This window comes from Miniopterus schreibersii, assembly GCF_964146895.1.
Source record: "Miniopterus schreibersii genome assembly, chromosome: 13".
Taxonomy (NCBI): Eukaryota; Metazoa; Chordata; class Mammalia; order Chiroptera; family Miniopteridae; genus Miniopterus; species Miniopterus schreibersii.
Genome location: NC_138113.1, coordinates 59,176,074 through 59,198,428, shown reverse-complemented (window position 1 = coordinate 59,198,428; position 22,355 = coordinate 59,176,074).

Sequence of the window (22,355 nt, the reverse complement as noted above, 5' to 3'; positions counted from 1 at the left end):
AACTCTGAGGGGAGGCCTGCAAATACCATCAGAGGCACGGCTTAATTTAGCACAAATGCTTCTTTTCAGGCATCATTTGACTGCCCACCATGTGCCATAAGGTGAGTTGGGTTCGGAAACCTGGTGACCAGGTGCCGCCCTCAGACTGGAGATGCACCTTCCGGGCTCGGGCACCAGCAGCTGCCCTGGGGAAACACGCCTCAGGCCCATGCCCTGCGCCGGCCCCACCCCTCCAGCTACATTCTTAGAAAAAGGAAGCGAGAGCCCCTCAGTGCGCCTGCGGGGGTGGAAGCGCAGGGTGGACATTTGAAGAGTGAATGAGGCGTGTCGGGGGCGGAGCCGCGCCCGCGCAGTGGTTCCCTCTGCAGGAAACCCCGGGCTCGGAGGCGGGGCCTCTCAGCAGCCGCAGTGGGGGCGCCTTGTGCAGGAGGGTGAGCGAGGCGCTGCTGAGCCTGGAGTGCGCCCTGCACCGCAGGAGGAGGAAGCTGCTGCTGGGCATCGCGCTGCTCGCCTCTGTAGCCTGTGAGTGAGCCCCTGCAGCAGGGGAGAGGGGGCTCTTTCATTGCTGGGCCCCGGGATGCGGTGCGGGGGTGGGAGCGCTGTGTGCGGCCCCAAGGGTGGCCCTGCTGCCCCGGAGGCCTCCCCGCCGGGAAGTGCGCTTTATGCTCCCACCCTTTTCCAGGGGCTTTGGGTTCTTGTCCTTTCCACTTTCCCGGCAAAGCAGCTGTCCAACTTGGGTCAAGACCTTCAATGGGTTAGGCTCAGTGCGGACTCCTGGCTGCCGGCTGTGGGCCCCTGTCCTGAGCTCAGTGACTGCGGTCCCACTTGGTCGAGGCGCTGCTGTCCTTGGGCAACCTCGTGAACCGAAGCCCCAGTCCACTGCCCCAAATACCCGCTCCCCCACGCGTGGGACTGCTGTGCCCATCGCCCGGGAGTCTGCCAGCCCTAGGGGAGCCTGCTGCGCGGGGACACCCTGGGGAATGCGCTGCCCTGCCCTGCTGGTTCAGTAGGATAAAAATACTGTTGCCTCTGGCATAGACCCTGCTAGACTTTGCTCCGCAGGAAAATTACTCAGCATTTAACTGTTGGGGAGCCAAGTATTGCCGACCCTCCCCGGCCAGCAGCAGCTCCCAGGTGTGTGGGCGCCGGTTCAGGGGCTCCGCTGTGGGCTCTCCTTGCCCAGCGCGCAGGCGCTTCGCCATGTGCGGTTCTCATCGCTGTCGTCACTCAGGGTGGCACCCGAGCTAGGGCAGCTGTTGGACCCTGTGTCTTAGAGGCAGAAACCGTGTGTTTTTTTAAAATTTAGGAGCTGTTTGATGGGAGGTTATTTTAAACATCTATTTGATTGGAGGATATTTTAATTGTTGTTATTAATACCTTACCAAGTACAAAAATGGAACCAGAAGTAGCTCCCAATGTGAGCTCTTTGAATCCTGGTCACGGGACACACACTGAAATAAAACCACCTGCTAACGGGTTGAGTTACCAAGATCTGATTCCAGAGGTGAGAGGTGACCTGGGAAAGCACTAGGAAGACTTGTGTGATTAGACCTTGTCTGTCTAGTGGAGCCCAGCTGCTTGGGAGATGGAGCTGAGGACTCTAGCAGGGCTTCTGGTTGCTAGGCAAGGTTTCAGGCTGGGGTGGGTGTTAGCTGTGGGTAGTTTGCAAGGGAGGAAGTGTGTGTTCAATTTTAAGAGGGCTGGCACCTGAGGGGAAAGACCACTTAAAGCTGCCTAATTATTGTTATGACAATAATAATAATACCAAAATTTGCTTAGTGCTTCCCGTGTATGTGCAGGCATGAGTCTCTTTCATTGTGTCATTTAATTCTCTCAACACTACTAGGAAGTAGGTACTGTGATTATTCCCTATTTAGAAGTGAGAAAATTAAAGTGGAGACAAATTGGGAAAATTTATGGATGGTTACACAGATGATAAGCTCTGGAGAGTCAGGTGTGGCTGTGACTGGTTACTACATCCCTCAGGGTGGAAGGGTCTCATCTTCCCCAGGTGTCAGAGTCACCTGGGACACTTAAAGAATACTGACAGCCCTGGCCCCTGTCCTGGGATTCTGAATGAGGAGGCCTGCCTGGGTTTTATCAGTTGGGACTAGAGAATGCAGAACCCCCCTGCACTGCTCCACCCTCACCTCATTTTTGGCATTGTTAGGTCCTGAGAGCCTTTTCGAGCTAAAGGGCACCGTGGTTTAGGAGCCTTTGCTGTAACACCACAGGCTATGCGGCCCCTGGCAGTGACTCAATAATAAGTGTTCCCATTTTGAAAAAGAGACCTGTGTTTGTGGGGGTGACTGTCTCTGTCACCACTGTGCAGCCTGCCGTTGCTCCCCATCCGGAAGGACTGTATCTTTGTGATCTGGTCAAGTTCCCTAGTGTCTCATTGGTGTCCAGTGCCCCACCTTTTCCTGCTGGGGGGGTGGCAGGGGGTTAAGCTGTTTCTTCCCTGTAGTCCCAGGTGGACCCCTACTGTTTCTAGTCACCCACGCCTTACCTCCTTTGGGATCAGTCTGTTCTGGCAACTGCTCTTGGGGTCCTCCCTGTACCTTACATGCACGTTGCTTACCACAAGCATGATGTTTTTTGCTCAGGGTCTTACCCTGCGTGCATCCGTAGGCACCAACTTTATTAGGTGGATGGCTGGTAGATGAGTGAGGACGGATTTTAGGAAACACAGAAAAAAGAAGGCGAGTCCCCCATGGGTTCCCCCATTCAGTAAACACTAACATCACTATGGCAAGTTGGTGAGCCCAGGTGCATGGATCAGCTCAACAAGGCCACGCCTTTCATACTGGGTTGGTTTTGCAGACAGGGCCTTGTTGAGCTGATCCATGTACCAGGGCTTGTGTTTGTCTCCTAAGGCTTCTGTGTGTGGCTAGGTGGGTTGTTCCCACCCCATTTAAAGGCTCTCTGTTTATTTAATTGGAAAAACTCCATTTTGTATTAAATCCCAGGAAAGCCCAGCAGTCAGAATTGTACTCCTGTAGACACACCCCTGCTTTGAAATCCCTTGTAGGGTATTATGTGAAAGCAAGATTATTTTATTTAATAGAAACAACACTAAGGCAGTAGTGAGCATGCGAGATGGATTTAGGGTATTTCCTTTGCCTGGTTGACCTATTTTCCACTAGTGCACCCCCTTCCTGAGGGAACTGGCACATATGACTGATATTTGGGAAGGATAGGGAGGTGGTCTGCAGCCTTTGATTTGTGTTGGGGAAATTTGTTCAGAAATAACTATTAAAGTCATAAAGCCTTTCAATTAATCTCAGCTTTGTAGCTTTCTATTCAACAGGTCCATCCAGGAAAATGGTGAAATAAAAATTGAAAGGAAGATTGAAGAGGTTAGTCTCGTCCATATTTTGATTCTATTTTTTCTATATATTTATCTACTTTTGTTGCTTTCCTTGTACTGATGTGTTTATTGTAGCAGCTTGATGCTTATCCACGATTTTGAGACAGTCTCTCAAAAATGATCCCTGCCCAGCCACAGTGGCTCAGTTGGTGGAGTGTCATCCTGTGCACCAAAAGGTTGCCAGTTCTATTCCTAGTCAGGGCACATACGTGGGTTACTGGTTCGATCCCCAGTTGGGGCACACACAGAAGGCAACTGATCAGTGATTCTCTTTCATAGCGATGTTTCTGTCTCTACCCTTCTACTCTCTAACATGTCCTCAGGTAAGGGTTAAAAAAAAAGACCCCTTATTTATGGATTTTTTTTTTTCCTCTCAGAGGAAGGGAGAGGGAGAGAGAGCTACAAACATCACTGATGAGAGAGAATCATTGATCGACTGCCTCCTACAGTCCCCCTACTGGGGATCTAGCCCACAACCCAGGAATGTGTCCTGACCAGGAATCAAACTGTCACCTCCTGGTTCATAGGTCTGTGCTCAACCACTGAGCCATGTCGGCCGGGCTGCTCCCTTATTTAATAGGAGGCTTAATAATTCTTGTTATGCTACAGATACATCTTTGTGTCAGTCTTTGTCCATTTTATAAGTCTTAAAGGGAAAAGGAGTTTAAACTTTTATGTGATTTTTTTGGGTGAACCTTTCCAGAATTTCTTAGAGCAAGGGAAGTGATTACCTGTTCAAGGGATGGAGGCCAGTGCCAGCATTCACTCACGTGAGCAGATGCTATAAGGAAAAATGCCCATCTCAGATGCTCAGACTCAGGGTGTCCATAGGTACAGATGGGAAAGTCACACACCTCCCTCACTGATAGCTAGCTCCTCTGGTTGGCAATACACCTTCTATTTTAAAGCAATTTCTTATGTTTTAGTCAAGTAAGTGTAGATATGGATAGGCCATTGTACCGTGCACCTGGGAGGGGATGAGGAGTTCCTCATTTTCATTTGAAGCCGGGTGCTGGATTCCTGGGGAAGCCCTTGTTCTGTCCAAGCTCATGGTGTTAACACACATAGATGGGGATTGCCTCATAGCCTGTGATTTCTCTGCTGGAGCTGATCCCTTGGAGATAATATGCAGAAGCAATATGTTAAGCTTTTGTGGGCAGCCATTAGGGGTTTTTTCGTTTCTGAAAAGACACCAGTGGTGGTGAGCTGCCTATTTTTTGAGCCTGAACCACCTTTAATATTGTTCATAGTAAGTTGGGAAAGTAAAAAGGTTATTTTTCTCAGAGACTTATGCATCTATGGAGAATAATTCCAATGTGCATTTAACTCTCTTGATTTTAGAGTTGTGATTGAAGTGTTATAACTTAATTTCAGACAAGAAGCAAATTATAGGAGGAATTGAAATCTGCCATGCCTATCTGGAACATCAGAGTGAGGGGAAAGTGGTGGAGCACTGTGTTTTTGCTTCAGAACTGATACCGGTTATTTTTGTTTTAGATTGTTGAACCACTTTGAAAATAAGAGGTTTGGAAAAAAGGTATGTATACTTTTTGTTTTGCTTTAGGAAAAGGTTTATGTCTTATATGTTTATCTCAGCTGAGTAATTCCTTAGTATGATAAATATACGGCACTGTCAAGACAAGAACCTTTTTACCACAAGGTAAATTTTTACTCTAAACTTTGGATGCAGTGTTTTTTAAACCTTTTTTTCTTTTGCAATTAAGAACTATTTTATTTTAAATTATTATTTTTTATTTTTTATTACAGCTCATATACATTATTATATTAGTTTCAGATGTACACCCCAGCAATAAGACATTGCATAGCTTACTAAGTGATCATCCTGATAAATATAGCACCCATCTGACACTGTACGTAGTTATTAGAATATTATTGACTAGCCCTAGCCAGTTGGTCGCAGGCTTGATCCCCAGGGCACGGGAGGGAACCAATCGATGTGTCTCTCTCACATTAATGTTTCTCTCTCTGTCTCTCTCTCTCCCTCCCCCCTTCTACTCTCTCTGAAAAGCAATGGATAAAACAGCCTTAGGTGAGGATTAAAAAAATATATATATATTATTGACTATATTCCTTATGCTGTATTTTACATCCCCATGACTATTCTGTAACAGCCAATTTGTATTTCTTAATCTCTTCACCTTTTGCACCCATCTCTGAACTTCCTCCCATCTGGCAATCATCAAAATATTCTATATCTCTGAGTCTGCTTCTGTTCTGCTTGTTTGCTTATTTTGTTTTTTAGATTCAACTGTTGATAGGCATGTATTCATTGCTATTTTATTGTTCATTTTCGTAATCTTATTTCTTTTTAAAGAATACCCTTTAACACTTCATATAATCTGGTTTGGTGGTGATGACCTCCTTTAGATTTTTTTTGTCTAGGAAGCTCATTATATGTCCTTTGATTGTAAGTAATAGCTTTGCTGGGTAGAATAACCTTGGTTATAGGTCCTTGCTTTTCATCACTTTGAATATTTCTTGCCATTCCCTTTTGACCTGCAAAATTTCTGTTGAGAAATCAGCTGACATAATTATGGGAGCTCCCTTTTAGGTAACTACAGGGTAACTGCTTTTCTCCTGCTGCTTTTAAGATTCTCTGTCTTTAAACTTTGGCATTTTAATTATGATGTGTTTTGGTGTGGGGCTCTTTGGGTTCATCTTGTTTGAGACACTCTGCACTTCCTGGACTTGGATGTCTATTGCCTTCACCTTGTTAAGAAAGTTTTCGGTCGTTGTTTTTACAAATAGGTTTTGATTTTTTTGCTTTCTCTTTTCTGCTTCTGGCATTCCCATGATGTGAACGTTGGTTTGCTTGAAGCTGTCCCAAGGCTCTTAAAGTATCCTCATTTTTTTGGATTCCTTTCTCCTTTTACTGTTCTGATTGGGTGCTTTTTCCTTATATTGCAAGTCACTGATTTGCTTCATGGCTTCATTTACTGTACTGTTGATTTCCTGTAAATTATCCTTCATTTCAGTTAGTTTATCCTTCATTTCTGACTGGTCCTTTTTTGTGCTGTTGAGGTTGTCACTAAGTTCATTGAGCATCCTTATAACCAGCGTTTTGAACTCTGCATCTAGTAAATTACTTGTCACCATTTTTTTAGTTATTTTTCTGGAGTTTTGTTCTGTTGTTTCTTTTGGAACATGTTTGCCTCCTCATTTTGGCAGTGTCCCTCTGTTTGTTTCTATGTATTAGCTTGAGCTTCTATGTCTCTATCTTGGTAGAGAGGCTTATAGATGTTCTGTAAGGTCCAATGACAGAGACTAACTGATCATCCAAGCTGAGCTCATAAGGTGTGCCTTCTGTGTGGGCTGTGTACACTCTCCTCTTGTTGAGCCTGGATTGCTCTTCACATGTCAGTGGGAGGCCTTTACGTGTGAACTGATCAGCTGCAAGGACTGGCTGCAACCACCTACCTCTGTCCTCAGACCGTGGTGGAGGATCAGCAGTACAGGGGCCCACCCACAGAGCAGTACTTACTTCAGCCAGGCTCTCGTGCCCACTTAGTCTGCCCCCTGAGCATGTCACTTATAGAGGTGGTTGAGGGGTCCTTTAACATGGTATAAAACTGTCCACTGGGTACACCTGCTCTGTGGCCTCTCTGTAGGTGCAGGCCAAGGTCAGCCGTCACCTGTGTTCTGCCTGGGGCCATCCAGCATGAGCTACAAAATGATCTGCAGATGGCTGTGACTTGTGCTGGCCTTGGAGGTGCCCTGGTGAGTCAAACCAGTGAGCCAAGACTGGCTGCTGCTACTGCTGGGCCTGTCTCTTACCAAGAGATAGGAGGCTGATACTGCTTGTTTGAGAGATTTTAGGATGATCTGAAGCATGAGCCAAGACAGGCCATTCATATGGAAAAGCCACTGAAAACAGCTTGGGTGGGCCTGAAAGTTGGGCAGGTTGGGACCTCGGGGAATCTCCAAAGAGGTGCAAACAGTGTTAGCCATGTTGACGGCTATAGAACCTGATACAGAACCTGCCTGCCAGCTCTATGGGGGTGTTCTCAAAAAAGGAATAGTGGCCTCTCCCAGCACTTCAATCTGGGAGAAAGCTGCCCCCCCAACTCTCACCCTGATGCCAGACAACTCAGTTCATACCCATATGTCCCTGGTTCCTTTCAAGCTGCTGTCTCTCAGTGCTGTAGCTCAAGAGCTGTGAGTCTGAATTAGTCCCTTTAGAAGTAACTGCCTAGGACTCCTGAAACATCTGGCTCACTCACCACACTTCCCACTGTGTTTTACAGCCAGAAGTTCTGGGGACTTCTCCTGGAATTGGAACCCTGGGCTGGGGGGCCTGGTGTGGGCCTGGGACCCTTTATTCTTTAGGGGGGGACCTGTGGAACTGCGATATCCCTCCCAATTTTTATTCACTGCAGGTGGGTATCTAACCAGCCTTTTCTACATCTTCGCCCCTCCTACCAGTCTTGATGTGGCTTCTTTTTTAATTCCTTAATTGTAGGATTTCCATTCAGTCAGATTTTAGGCTGTTGTGAATGACAGTTTTTCTATAGTTTACTTGTCAAGAACTGTTTTTCTTTTAGAAGTTGTTTTAATTGATTATTTTAGAGACAGAGAGAGGAAAGAAGAAAGAGAGGGAGAGAGAAACATTGATGTGTTATTCCACTTCTGTGTACATTCACTGGTTGATTCTTGGATGTGCCCTGACGGGGCAGCCAACCCACAACGCTCTTGCATCAGGACGATGCTCCCACCAACTGAGCCACCTGGCCAGGGCTGTCAAGAACGATTTATGATGAAAGCTATGGATTCTCTCCATCGCGGAAGATCATGGGTGTATGTATATATGTATGTATGTGTAGATGCATGTGTGGATTTATTTAAATTTATTTTTTCAGGGGTCTTTGTGAAGCCCAACCAAAGATCCTATCTAAAAAGTTCTTCCTCTAAAGACTCTGTGAGTTTGATTCTTACAAACTATGATGATCTAAGCCAATGTCTATATAAATGTTTTTGTTTTTCCCCATTTGAGTAATACCCAAGTAGTCAGAACATTGGTAGAAGAGACGGTCTGGGTCTGTTGAAATCCTTCTTTTCTAAACCCTGTGCATTCCTAAATTCCTGCAATTTAATTACATTTAAGTGAGGCTGAGCCTGTGTCTTAACTTTTGCAAGGCGGTCAGATGGTTTCTAGCCTATATTAATTATTCTAAGAGAATTATTTCGAAAACAAGAAAATATTTTAGAGGGTATAAAACCAAGTACCATATGTTAAGTTCTATAAGAAGTTATGGTCTGTGATATCATGTTGAGCCATTTATTTGCTTTTATCACCAAAATACATCAGGAAGTTTTCAGAATTCAGTCCAGGTAATGAGTGAGGCAGTGAAGAATGGTGTCCTATGGTGGGAACTTGATTTAAATCAGATTGCAAAGAAGATTTCTCCTCACCCTTTGTGTTGGTGGTTCTGTTGCAATTTTCCTCTCTGTCTTAAACAGTTGAGCTTCAAGCACTATGACTTTTTCCTTGACTGTATTTGGAGAACTATGTTTCTGGAGTAACAGTTGGGTCTTAGAGGTTTACAAAAGAAAATTGATAACATTCATTAAAGTTTATGTATTTTTTTTTATAATCAAAATGTGTTTATTCATTTCCTTCTTGTCTTTCATTGGTAGCTTATATGTAGTCAGAAAAACTATTAATGTCAGCTTTTACTGGAATAAAAATTGTATTTTTAAAAGATTCAGTTAGTTACAAAATACTCTTATTTGTGCTTTAAATCACTTTTGCCATGATTTGGTGCTGAAATTATGCTGCTTGTATAATTCCATGGGATGAGAGCCAGAATTTCTGCCTTCAATGACTGGCATAATTTGAGATTTTAATTGAAGCTTAAAAAAATAGAAATAACCCACTACAGGCTTTATGTTTGTCCCCCCTAAAAAATAATCTGTCCACAAGCAATCATTTTATTTAGAGAATAATATTTATTTATCTGTGAAAAGTGAATCAATTAGATTATTTCCCTATAAGGCAATGGCTTACACACATGATATCTTTAAGTTTGAGAATTATAGAATTCTCTTTGATACTTTCTTGATATTCTTTGTAATTTAAAAAAATTGTGATAAACTTGGCACATAATATTTTATCAGTTTAGGTGCACAACTTAATAATTCAGTATTTATGTACACTACAGAGTGATCACCACAGTGAATGTAGTTAACATCTATCCCATGTGCAATTGAACCCCTGCCCCCATTACACCCAAGCCCAAACCCCCTTCCCGTCTGACACACATCAGTGCGTTCTATGTATGATTTTCGTTCTGTTTTTTTAGATTCCACATATGAGTGAAATCACACAGTATTTACCTTTCTCTGCTTGACTTATTTCACTTAGCATAATACCCTCAGGGCCCATTCCTGTTGTCACAGATGGTGAGATTTCACTCTTATGGCTGAGTAGTATTGCATTGTATATATGCACCACAACTTCTTTTTATAGTCATCTATTGTTTTCATATCATGGCTATTGGAAATAATGCTGCAGTGAACATAGGGGTGCATATATCTTTTAATTCGTGTTTTTCATTGTTTTAGGATAAATACCTAGAAGTGGAATTGCTTAATCACATAGTGTTTCTACTTTTAATTTTGGGAGCAGCTCCATACTATTTTCCACAGTGGCCGCTCCAGTTTACTTTTCCATCAACAGTGCACAACCATTCTCCATACCCTCCCCAACACTTATCAGTCTTTTTGAGAATAGCCATTCTGACAGGTATAGGTGAAACCTCATTGTGCCTTTGAGTTTCATTCCTCTGATGACTAGTGACATTGAGCATATTTTCATGTCCCTGCTGGCCATCTGTAGGTCTTCTCTTGAAAAATAACTATTCATTTTCATATACTCTACAGATTTTTTAATTGGTTGGTGTGTTTTTTTACTGAGTTGTATGAATTCTTTTTATATTTTGTATTTAATCCCCTATCAGAGATATGATTTGCAAATAGCTCCCCTTTCGTTGGTATCCTTTTCATTTTATTGTTGGATTCATTTGCTGTACATAAGCTTTTTAGTTTGAAACCCTATTTTATTTATTTTTGCTTTAGTTGCCATTGATTTTGGAGTCAGATCCCAGAAATAATTGCCAAGACCAATATTAGAGAGCTTACTGCCTGTATTTTCTTCTAGGAGTTTTAAGGGTCCAGGTTTTCGTTCAAGTCTTCAGTCCACTTGGAGTTGATTTTTGTCTGTGGTGTTAGATAGTGGTCCTTTTTTTTTTCGTTTTTACATGTTGCACTTCAGTTTTCCCAATACCATTTATTGAAAAGATTGTCTGTTTTTCATTGTATATTTTTTCCTCCTTGTCCTAAATTGATTGACCATATATTCTTGTGTTTATTTCTTGCCTCTATTGTGTTCCATTTATTTGTGTCTGTTTTTATGCCAGTGCCATACTGTTTTGATTATTATAGCGTTGTAGTATAGTTTAATTATTAGGGAGCATGATGCCTCCACCTTTGTTCTTTTTCAAGATTGCTTTGGCTACTTGTGACCTTTTGTGGATCCATAAAATTTTGGATTGTTTTATTTCTGTGATAAATGTCATTGAAATTTTGATAGCGATTACATTGTAGCTTGTTTGGGGTAATATGGCTATTTTAACACTATGAAGTCTTCCAGTCCATGCACATGGAATATCTTTCCATTTATTCGTGTCTTCAGTTTCTTTCATCATTGTGTTACAGTTTTCAGAGTACATGTCTTTCACCTCCTTGATTAAATTTATTCCTTGTTATTTTATTCTTTTATTGGAGTTGTAAATGGGCTTGTTTTCTGAGTTTCTCTTTCTGGCTACTATTCATTGTTAATGTATAAAAAAGGAAGAGATTTTTGCATTTTGAATGTTCCCTGCAACTTTACCAAATTTATTTATTCTAACAGTTTATAGTGGTGTTTAGGGTTTTGTATTTATAAAACATGTCATCTATAAATAGTGACAGTTTACATCTTCCTTCCCTGTCTATGTGCATTTTATTTCTTTTTTGTACCCAATTGCTGTCTAGAACATCCAACACTATGTTGAATGAAACTGGGAAGAGTGGGCATCCTTATCCTGTTCCTTGTATTACAGAAACAGCTTTCACCCTTCCAGCAGTGACTCTGATGTAGGTGTGGGCTTGCCATTTGAGGCCTTTATTGTGTAGAGGTGAGTTTCAACTGTGCCCACTTTATTAAGACATTTTCTTTGTAAATGGATGTTGAATTTTATCAAATGCTTGATATCATCATGTGATTTTTGTCTTTTATTTTGTTAATGTGGTGGATCATGCTGATTAATTTGTGGGTGTGGACCCATCCTGGATTCCCTGGAATTTCCACTTCATCATGGTGAGTGATCATTTTAATGTATTGTTAAACTAATTTTGCTATTATTTTGCTGAGGATTTTTACAAATGTATTCATCAGGTATATTGGCCTGTACTTTTCTTTTTTGTGGTGTCCTTTTCAGGTTTTATAATCGGAGTAATTTAGGCCTCCTAAAATGACTTTGTAAACTTTGTATTCTCCAATTTTTTTGAAGAGCTTGAGGAACATGGGTGTCAAATCTGTTTTGAATGTTTGAGAGAGTTCATCAGTGAAGCCATCTCTTCCTAGACTTCTTATTTTTTATTTTATTTTCATTTTTTGTTAATCCTCACCTGAGGATATTTTTCCATTGATTATTAGAGAGTGGAAGGGAGGAAAGGATGGGGATGGGAGAGAGAGAGAAACATCAATATGAGGGAGACACATTGATTGGTTGCCTCCCGCATGAGCCCCCACTGGGGCCAGGGGTGGAACCTGCAACCCAGGTTAAGTGCCTTAGACTGGGACTTGAACCTGAGGCCCTTCATTGTGTGGCCCACGCTGTAACCACTGAGCCACCAGCCACAGCTGTTTCTGGACTTTTAAAAAAGTTATTAAAATGTTTTTGGGATATATTGGGGTGACATTGGTTATTAAAAATACATGTTTCAGGTGTATGATTATATAATACATTATCTGTATATTGTATTGTGTGTTCACCACCCTAGACAGTGTCTCCTTCCAACACCATTTACCCCCCTGCACCCTCTTCTACTTCCCCCTACTACACTTTCCCCCTGATATTCACAGTAATGTCTTCTTTGAGTATAAGCTCCGTTGTGTGTGTTTTTAAAATTTATGTTTTTCTTCTCATTGATATTTTTCTTAAAGGTAGAGGAAAGGAGAGAGAGAAACATCAATGTGAGAGAGAAACATTGATCAGTTGCTTTCCATATGCACCTCAATCAGGAATCAAACCCATAAATGGGCTATGTACCCTGACTGGGAGTCGAACTGGTGACCTTGTTGTGCACAGGAAAACACTCAACCAACAGAGCGACACTGGCTGGGGCTATAAGTTGTATTTTTCCCCCTTAATATCTGTACACATTTCATCCCTCTCCTCAACCCTGACAGCTTACAGTCCATTCTCTATGAGTCTGTTTCTATTTTGTTTGTTAGTTTATTTTGTTCATTAGATTCCACGTGTGAGTGGAATCATATGGTAGTTGTCTTTCTCTAACTGTGTTATTTCACTTAGCATAATGCTCTCCACCTCCATCCATGCTGCTGCAAAGGGTAAGATTTCTGTCTTTTTTATGGCCAAGTCGTATTCCATTTGTAAATGTACCACAGCTTTCTTATTCACTCATCTACTGATGGGCATTTGGGCTGCTTCCAGATCTCAGCTAGTGTAAATAGCGCTTCTATGACCTTAGGGGTGCATAAGTTCTTGGTGTTTCAGGTTTCTTTGTATATATTTTCAGAAGTGGGATCACTGGTCAAATGGCAGTTCATGTTTAATTTTTTGAGGAAACTCCACACTGTTTACAGTGGCTGCACCAGTCTGCATTCCAACCAGCAGAGTAGTAGGGCTCCCTTTTCTCCACATCCTTGACAGCACTTGTTGTTTGTTGATTTATTGACGGTAGCCATTCTGACAGGTGTATGGTGATACCTCATTGTAGTTTTAATTTGAGTCTTTCTGATGGTTAGTGACATTGAGCATTTTTTCATGTCTCCTGGCATCTGTTTATCCTCTTTGGAGAAGTATCTATTCAGTTCCCTTGCCCATTTTTTAACTGGATTGTTTCCTGATGTTGTGTTGTATGCGTTCTTTGTATATTTTGGAAATTAACCCGTAACCAGATGTATCATTGTAAAATATATTCTTCCGTACAGTGGGTTCCTTTTTCATTTTGTTGGTAGTCTCTTTTGCTGTGTAGAAGATTTTTAGTTGGATGTAGCCCCATCTGTTTGTTTTTCCCTTTGTTTCTCTTGCCCTTGGTGATCTATCAGTGAAAATTCTTCTCTAAGTGATGTCTAAGATTTGACTGTCTACATTTTCTTCTAGGATTTTTATGGTTTCATCACTTACATTTAAGTCTTTTATCCATTTTGATTTTATTCTTCTGTATGGGGTAAGTTGGTGGTCTAGTTTTATTTTTTTGCATGTGCCTGTTCAGTTTTCCTAGCACCATTTATTAAAGAGACTGTTTTTACTCCATTGTGTGCTCTTGCCTTCTTTGTCAAATATTAATTGACCATATTGGCATGGGTTGATTTCTGGGCTCTCTATTCTGTTCCATTGGTCTATATGCCTATTTTGTGCCAGTTACCAGGCTATTTTGATGACAGTGGCTTTGTTGTATAACTTGATATCCAGTACTATGATTCCTTCCAACTTCTTCTTTCCCAAGATTGCTGTAGCTCTTTGGGGCCTTTTTAATTTCCATATAAATTTTTGAAATAATAGTTCTAGGTCTGTGATATATGCTGTTATATGTATTTTAATAAGAATAGCATTAAATCTGTAGATTGCTTTGTGTAGTATCGACATTTTAATGATGTTAGTTCTTCCAACCCATGAACATTGTATATGCATCCACTCGTTTGTATCTTCCTCTGTTTCCCTTTTCAAAGTCCTATGCTTTTCCAAGTACAGTTCTCTTAAATCCTTGATTGATTCCCAGGTATCTTTTGTTGTTGTTGTTGCAATGGTAAATGGGATTATTTTTTAGTTTCTCTTTCTGAGAGTTCATTATTGGTGTATAAATATGCCATTGATTTCTGGATGTTAATTTTGTATTCAGCTATTTTGCCGAATTTATTTATTACATCTAGCAGTCTTTTGGTGCAGTCTTTAGGGTTTTTTGTATAGAGTATCATGTCATCTGCGAATAATGACTGATTTTCTTCCTCCTTTCCAATTTGGATGACTTTTCTTTTTGTTTTCTGAATGCCATGACTAGGACTTCCAGTAATATGTTGAATAAGAGTCATGAAAGTGGACATTCCTGTCTTGTTCTTGATCTTAAGGGAGACACTTTCTGGTTTTGCCAATTGAGTATGATGTAGGTTATAGGTATGTCATATATGACCTTTATTATGTTGAGGTGTGATCTCTCTGTTCCCACTTTGTTGAGAGTGTTTATCATAAATGGGTGCTAGATTTTGTTGAATGCTTTTTCTGCTATCGAATGATATGATATGATTTTTATCCTTTATTTTTTAAATGATTTATCGTGTTTATTGATTTGTGAATATTGTACCAGCTTTGTGTCCCTGGAATGAATCCCACTTGGTCATGTTGCATGTTCCTAATGTATTGCTGGATCCAATTTGCTAATATTTTGTTGAGGATCTTAGTATCTGTGTTCATCAAGGATATTGGCCTGTAATTTTCTTTTTTGTAGTATCTTATATGATTTTGGAATCAGGACAATGCTGGTCTTGTAAAAAGAGCTTAGGAGCCTTTTTCTTCTTGAATATTTCAACTAGTTTCAGAAGGGTAGGTGTTAGTTCTTTTGCGGTTCCGTAAGATTTTCCTGTGAAGCTATTTGGTCCAGGACTCTTGTTTGTTGGGAAGTTTTTGATTACTGATTCTGTTTTGTTAGCAGTAATCGCTATATCCAGATTTTCTGTTTCTTCTTGATTCAGTCTTGTAAGATTGTATCCTCCTAGGAATTTATCCATTTCTTCCAGTTTGTCCAGTTTGTTGGCATATAGTTTTTCATAATGTGTTTTTATGAAATCCTTTGTATTTCTTTGGAGTTAGTTGTTACTTCTCCTCTTTTATATCTAATTTTATTTATTTGGGTCCTCTTTTTTTCTTGATGAGTCTGGTTATAGGTGTGTCGGTCTTATCTTTTTTGAAAAAATATTTTTATTGATTTTTAGAGAGAAAAACGGAGAGGGGAAGAGAAAGAGAAACATTAATGTGAGAGCTGAATAGTGTTGGATGTTGATGAGCTGCCTTCTACACTCCCGCTAACATGGTGATTGAGTCTGCAACCCAGACATGTACTCTGACTGGTAATCAAATCTGCAACCCTTTGGTGAACAAGACGATGCCCACACTAGCTAGGGCAATCTTGTTTATCTTTTCAAAGATCCAGCCCTTGGTTTCATTGATCTTTTGTATTGTTAAACTCTATTTTCTTTTTTTCTGCTCTGATCTTTGTTATTTCTTTTCTTCTACTCACTTTGCCAGTTGTCGTTTTTCTAGTTCCTTAACATGAAAAGTTAGATTGTTTGTTTGTGATTTTTCTTGTTTCTTGAGGTAGGCCTGTAATGCTATGAATTGCCCCCTGCTGAGGACTGCTTTCACTGAGTCTCATAGATTTTGTGTTGTTTTATTCTAACTTTTATTGTGTCAGCATATCCTTAGATTCCTTTTTTGATCTCTTTGTTAACCCATTCATTGTTTAGTAACATGTTATTTAGTCTCCATGTCTTTGTATTTTTCAACATTTTTTTTCATTGATTTCTATGTTTTTAAACAATATATATTTTTATTGATTTCAGAGAGAAGGAGGGAGATAGAAACATCACTGATGAGAGAGTCATTGATCGGCTGCCTCCGGCACACTCCGTACTGGGAATGGATTCCACAGCCTGGGCATGTGCCCTGACCGACAATTGAACCGTGTTCTCCTAGTTCCTAGGTTGCTGCTCAACCGCTGAGACATGCTGGCCAGGCTGATTTCTACGTTATACTGTTACAGTCGGTGAAGATGCTTGGTATGATTTCAGTGTTCTTAAACTTATTGATGCTTATTTTGTGTCATAACATGTGATCTATACTAGAAAACATCCCATGATCTCTTGTAAAGACTGTATGTTCTACTTTAGGGTGAAGTGCTCAAGAGATATCAGTAAAATCCATCTGATCTGTGGTGTCATTTAAAGCCTCCATTTCCCTGTGGATTTCCTGTCTGGGCAGAGTTAGCCATTGAAATAAGTGGGGTGTTAAAATTCCCTAGTATAACGCTGTCCTTTTATGTCCATCAGTATTTGCTTTAAATACTTAAGGTCTCCTATGTTGCCTTCATACGTGTTTACTAGGACTGTATCCTCCTGTTGGATTGCTACCTTTATCATTATGTAATGTCCTTCTTCGTCTCTTATTATAGCCTTTGTTTTAAAGTCAGCCATGCTGGTTTGGCTCGGTTGGTTGAGTGCTGTCCGATGCACCTGGCGGTTGCCGGTTCATTCCCATTCTGGGCACATTCTGGTTGTGGGTTTGATCGTCAGTATGGGGCATGCTTGAGGCAGCCAGTTGATGTTTCTTCTCATCAATGTTTCTGTCTCTCTCTCTCCCTCTGCCTTCCTCTCTCTGAAATCAACCAAAACAAATAAAAATAAAAATGAACTCCAGTTTGTCAGATATATCGGTATCCCAGCTTTTTTTTCTCTTTCCATTTGCATGACATATCTTTTTCTGTTCCTTTGCTTTTAGTCTGTGTGTATCTTTCGTTCTCAGGTGCATCTCTTGTAGACAGCATATATATGGGTCTTGTTTGCTTATTCATTCAGCTACCCTATGTCTTTTCATTGAAGAACTTACACTATTTACATTTAAAATAATTATTGGTAGGTATGTATTTATTGCCAATTTCTTTTTTAAACTATGAGTCTTTGCGTTTTGCTTTTTTCTCATTCTCTTTATTTGCCTTTTAACCTTTCTTGTAATACGGGTTTGGTCATAACAAAGCAATATTTAGGTTTCATTTGTTTTGGAAGCTCTGTGTTTCTTCTATTTTATATGCTAGTTTTGCTGGGTAAAGTAGTCTTTTTGTAGGTTTTGTAGGTCCTTCCCTTTCATCACTTTGAATATTACCACTCCACTCCCTTCTGGCCTGACTTGTTTCGGTTTAGAAATGAGCTAACAGTATTATGGGAGCTCCTTGGTAGGTAAGTAACTTTTATTCTCTTGCTACTTTTAAGATTCTGTCTTTGTCTTTAAGCTTGCCATTTTAATTATGATGTGGTGGTGTTGTTGGCCTCATTAGGTTCATCTTGTTGGGATTGTCTGTGCTTCCTAGACTTGGGTGTCTTTTTCTTTCACCAGGAAAGATGATTTTCAGTCATTTATTCTAATAGTTTCTCCCTTCTGTGCTCTCTGTATTTTCCTTCTGCAACCAGCATGATGTGAATGTTGTTACACTTCATGTTGTCTCTAAGAATCATTAAACTTTTTTTTCTTTTAAATATATCTTTATTAATTTCAGAGAGAGGAAGGGAGTGGGGGAGTGAGAGAAAAATCAATGATGAGAAAGTCATTGATTGGCTGCCTCCTTCACGCCCCCAACTAGGGGTCAAGCCCACACCCAGGCCTGTGCCCTGACCAGGAATCGAACCTTGATCTCCTGGAACCTATGCTGATATTCAACTGCTGAGCCACACCCAACCAGGCTAAACTAGTTTTATTTAAAAAATTTGTTGTTGTTGTTGTTCCTCTGATTGGCTGGTTTTTCTTCTCTTTCAAATCAGTGACTTGATTGTCTGCTTCATCAACTTACTGTTTATTCCCTCCAGTGTTACGAATTAATCTGAATTTCTTCTAGTATTAGAATGAATGTGAAATTAATTATTCATTTTATATATTGTGTTCCTAATATCTGACTGGTTCTTTTTTATGGTTTTTATGTCCTTTTTCATGTTGTTGCAGTTCCACTAAGTTTCTTAAATATCCTCATAACTATTTTTTATTACTCTATACCTGATAAATTGTTTACCTACATTTCATTTAGCTCTTTTTGGGGTGATTTTTCCTATTCTTTCATTTGTGGCATGCTTCTTTGTCTCCCATTTTGGCTGGATCTTTGTGTTTGTTTCTATATTTTAGTCTTGGGAGGGTGGTCTTACTTTGTAGGTATCTTGTGGGTCTAGTGGTGCAGTTTTCTTGATCACCTTAGCTGCTCCAGGAACGTCCCTTGTGTAGGTTATGTGAGCCCTCCTGTTGTAATTGAGTCTTGATTGCTATTGGCTCATTCATGTGTGGTGTCAGCCCTGAGTCTGGATGACTGAGGATCAGCCTTGACCACAGTTAGGACATGCTGTGCAGGTACTGATTACATGTAGCAGAATTCACCTCAGCAGGGACTGTTGCCTGCAGAGATCTCCCTTTGGATTTGTCACTTGCGAAACTAATTGGATGCTGTTCTGATGTCATCTGAATCTGGCCACTGGTTGTGTTGGTTCCGGGGCCTCTTGGGATGGACTGTATTGCATGCCAATGTTAGATGCCACCTATGACGAGCCATGGACAACGTTTTGGAACAACAAATGATGTAGTTTGTTCTGGCCTCTGATTGGCCTAAATGTGTGCAGAAAGGACCAAATTTTGCACCAAGGCAAGCTTTTATCAGAACTAGGCCTGAGGGCAGGTTATCAAAAGACTTAAGGCACCCTGAGATTCACCTCCACCTGCCTCTGCCTTCGGCTGCCTATTAAGCTTTAGACATTGAAAGAGCCTCTGGTACTACTTGAGTTGCATGAGTTAGGTTCTCAGTGAGTTACCAGGTAGGGGTGAATGGTGTTCACCAGATTGATTCAGGATCAAACTTGGTTCCAGTGCTGGGTCTCAGGCCACTCAGCAGATGTCCTAGAGTATACTATACCCAGCTGCCACCTGCTGGGTGCTTACACGCCTTTGTGTTGGGGAAAGGTCTCAGAGTGATCAGGGTGAGGCCAACAGAGTTTTTCAGGCCCAAAGAGACCACGATTTGGCCATGCGAATGGAAGGCTCTGCTCCAGTTGCATTGCAAGGGAAAAATGGCCCATATGCTAGAGCCATACACTCAGCACGTCACAACTTGTGCTGGGTAGATACTGAGCTAGAAGCAGCTGTTGTGGGTTGGGAGGATGGGGCCACTGGATTTCTTATGTCTGAGAAGTGCTGATCAGGATGGGGAAGGTGAGGGGAATGGCCTGCTTGCCAGAGCCACAGAAGTCACTCTGCAAAGATCCTGTCCAGATCTAGGCAGGGCAGAGCTAGCAGGAATCTAGAAAGTGAGGCCACTAGGAGCCCATAGAGTGAGGCTCATGGATCTCCCATGAAGGTAAGTACCAGTCAGGTTCACGGGAAAGTGGATTGAATGGCCCCTGCCTCAAACCCACAGAACTCAATCACTGACACACCCTGAGTCTGCCCAGACATCTACACCCCAGCCCATGGGGTTGACTACTCAGCAGGCCACAAGCTCCTCAGAGTGGGCCAATGTGGAGTCCAGAGAGTAGGGCTGTTGCATTCCATGTGGCTGATGCCATGTGGTGGAGAGTGTTCCTCCCAAGAAGATGGAGTCTGCAGTGTGGGAGAGGAACTCTTCTCAGGGAACTCTTCTGGTGGCTGTTCCTCCAGCTCTCTCCGCAGAGCTACAAATTCCAGTCTTGCCTCATGGGATTCAAGTCTGCTTTGCCTCTTCCTCTTCCAGAGCCTAGGGTGAGTGCCTGTGAATGAGATTTTGTGCGTTTGCCCTTTTAGAGGGTATTTGTGTCTCTGGTGGGCTCCTTTCTCTCCCTGAAGGACAGAAACCCCATGCTTTTCACAGCCAGAGGTTATGCCGGTGCCTTTTCCTAGCTCAGGTATTATAGCCGGGGTACCCGGCATGGGGTTGAGACTGCATGCTTCTCAGGGGCACTCCTGCTACTGAGATATCCCTCCAGAACCTCAGCCACCACCCATGGGAATGGGGCCAGCCCATTTTTGTCTCCACGCTTCTAACAGTCTCGATATGGTTTTTCTGTAAACCCTTGGTTATAAGAGTTCTCCTCATCTAGTCTTCAGTTCATTATTTAAGATGAGTGTAGCTTCCACCTACTCTAACACCATTTTGGATCTCTTCCTGGATATATTTTTGGTAACGAATTTTTTATTACTGATTCAATCTCCTTACTAGTAATTAGTCTGATCAGATTTTCTGTGTTTTTCATGATTCAGTCTAGGAAAATATGTTTTTAGGTATTTAGCATTTTTCTTTATAGTTGTTCAGTTTGTTGGTGTATAATTGGTCATGGCGGCATTGTATGATTCTTTGTATTTCTTTGATATCAGTTGTAACTTTTATGATTTTATTTATTTGTGTCTTTCTTTTAGTTAGTCTAGAAAAAGGTTTGTAAACTTTTTGGAAAGCAGCAGCTCTTAGTTTCATTGAATTTTTAATTGTCTTTTTTCATGCTGATCTTTATTTCCTTTCTTCTACTTTGTTCTTCTTTTTCAAGTTTCTTTTGGTTTAAAGTTACATTGTTTACTTGAGATTTCTTTTTGCTTCTTCAGGTCGGCTGTATGGGTTATAAAATTCCTCTTTAGAGCTGCTTTTGCTGTATTTCATAGATTTTCGAGCTTTACATTTGAATTTCCTTTTCTCTCAAGGTATTTCTTATTTCATCTTTGTTTCTTGTTGATGGATGTGTCAAAGAATTTGTAGTTATGTTTTATAACTTCCACAAACAATAAAACTTAGCTAAAATTAAGGGTATCAGCTCCACTGTATTAATTTCATATTTGTCCTGTGTCAAAATAACATTGTAATTATTTTAAAAATATGTTTTTATTGATTTCAGAGAGACAGAGAGAGAGACACACATCAAGGACGAGAGTCATCTATTCGCTGCCTCCCGCACTCCCCCTGCTGAGGATGGAGCCCTCAACCTGGGCATGTTCCCCCTGCCTGGGAGTTGAACAGCGACCTCTTGGTTCATAGGTTGATGCGCAACCACTGAACCGTATCGGTTGGCAACATTGAAACTTAATATCTTAATTATTTATGTGATCAAAATATGGGAAGAAAAATGTGAGCAAAAACACGCCCTCATCAGATCCCTTGTTCTACATCTCTTTCCATGCTGGTAAGACCTCCACCCCAAAAGGCTACATTTATTCAACTTCAGCAGCGCAACACTGACCTAGAGCCCATGCTGAGAGGACCACCACGCTTCCTCTCCAGGACCTGCCAAGACACTGTTAGATACTGTTCACTTTTAACAAAAAGAGGGACTGTCCAGGGCCGGCAGTGGCTCAGGAACACGACGCCCACTGATTCAAGTGCAGAAGAGCTTATGCCCAAACCAAATGGCATTGTTTTTACAGTCCATCTGGTTCAACATACCAGTGACAGGATTTAAGACTTCCCATTGCAGGCCCTATGAGCACACGTGAAATGTGTAGAGTGTCCTCAGTGACCCCATTTTAACCCACATCCATCACGCTTTCTTCTCCTACCACCCCACCCCTTTTGCCCCTTTCAGCCTTGTCCCCAGCAGTGGCTTATAATAGGCTTCCCCCTCCTGCCCCCAGTCCACCACACAGACCCACTTCAGATCTGGCCCCCTCCCATCCACTCTGACTTCACACAGACTGCCCAATATTGAGACACCTGGTTGGCCCCAGGATACCCTGTGACGGACAGTGTGCCGTGAAGTGACCTCATCCCAGTTTCAGGGCCAGAGGGCCATGCGTTCATTTCCCATTCCGCAGAGACTGACAGCATGTGCTGGAATCCACACATGAGACCAGGACCCGGGACATGTCGCTGAGCCAATGCATGGCACCTCCGTCAAGGACCCTAGTGCCAGTCAAGGGTCTGACCACTTTGGCTCTCAGCCACCCAGGAGCCACAGCAGGGCTCTGCAGTCAAGCACTCTGGT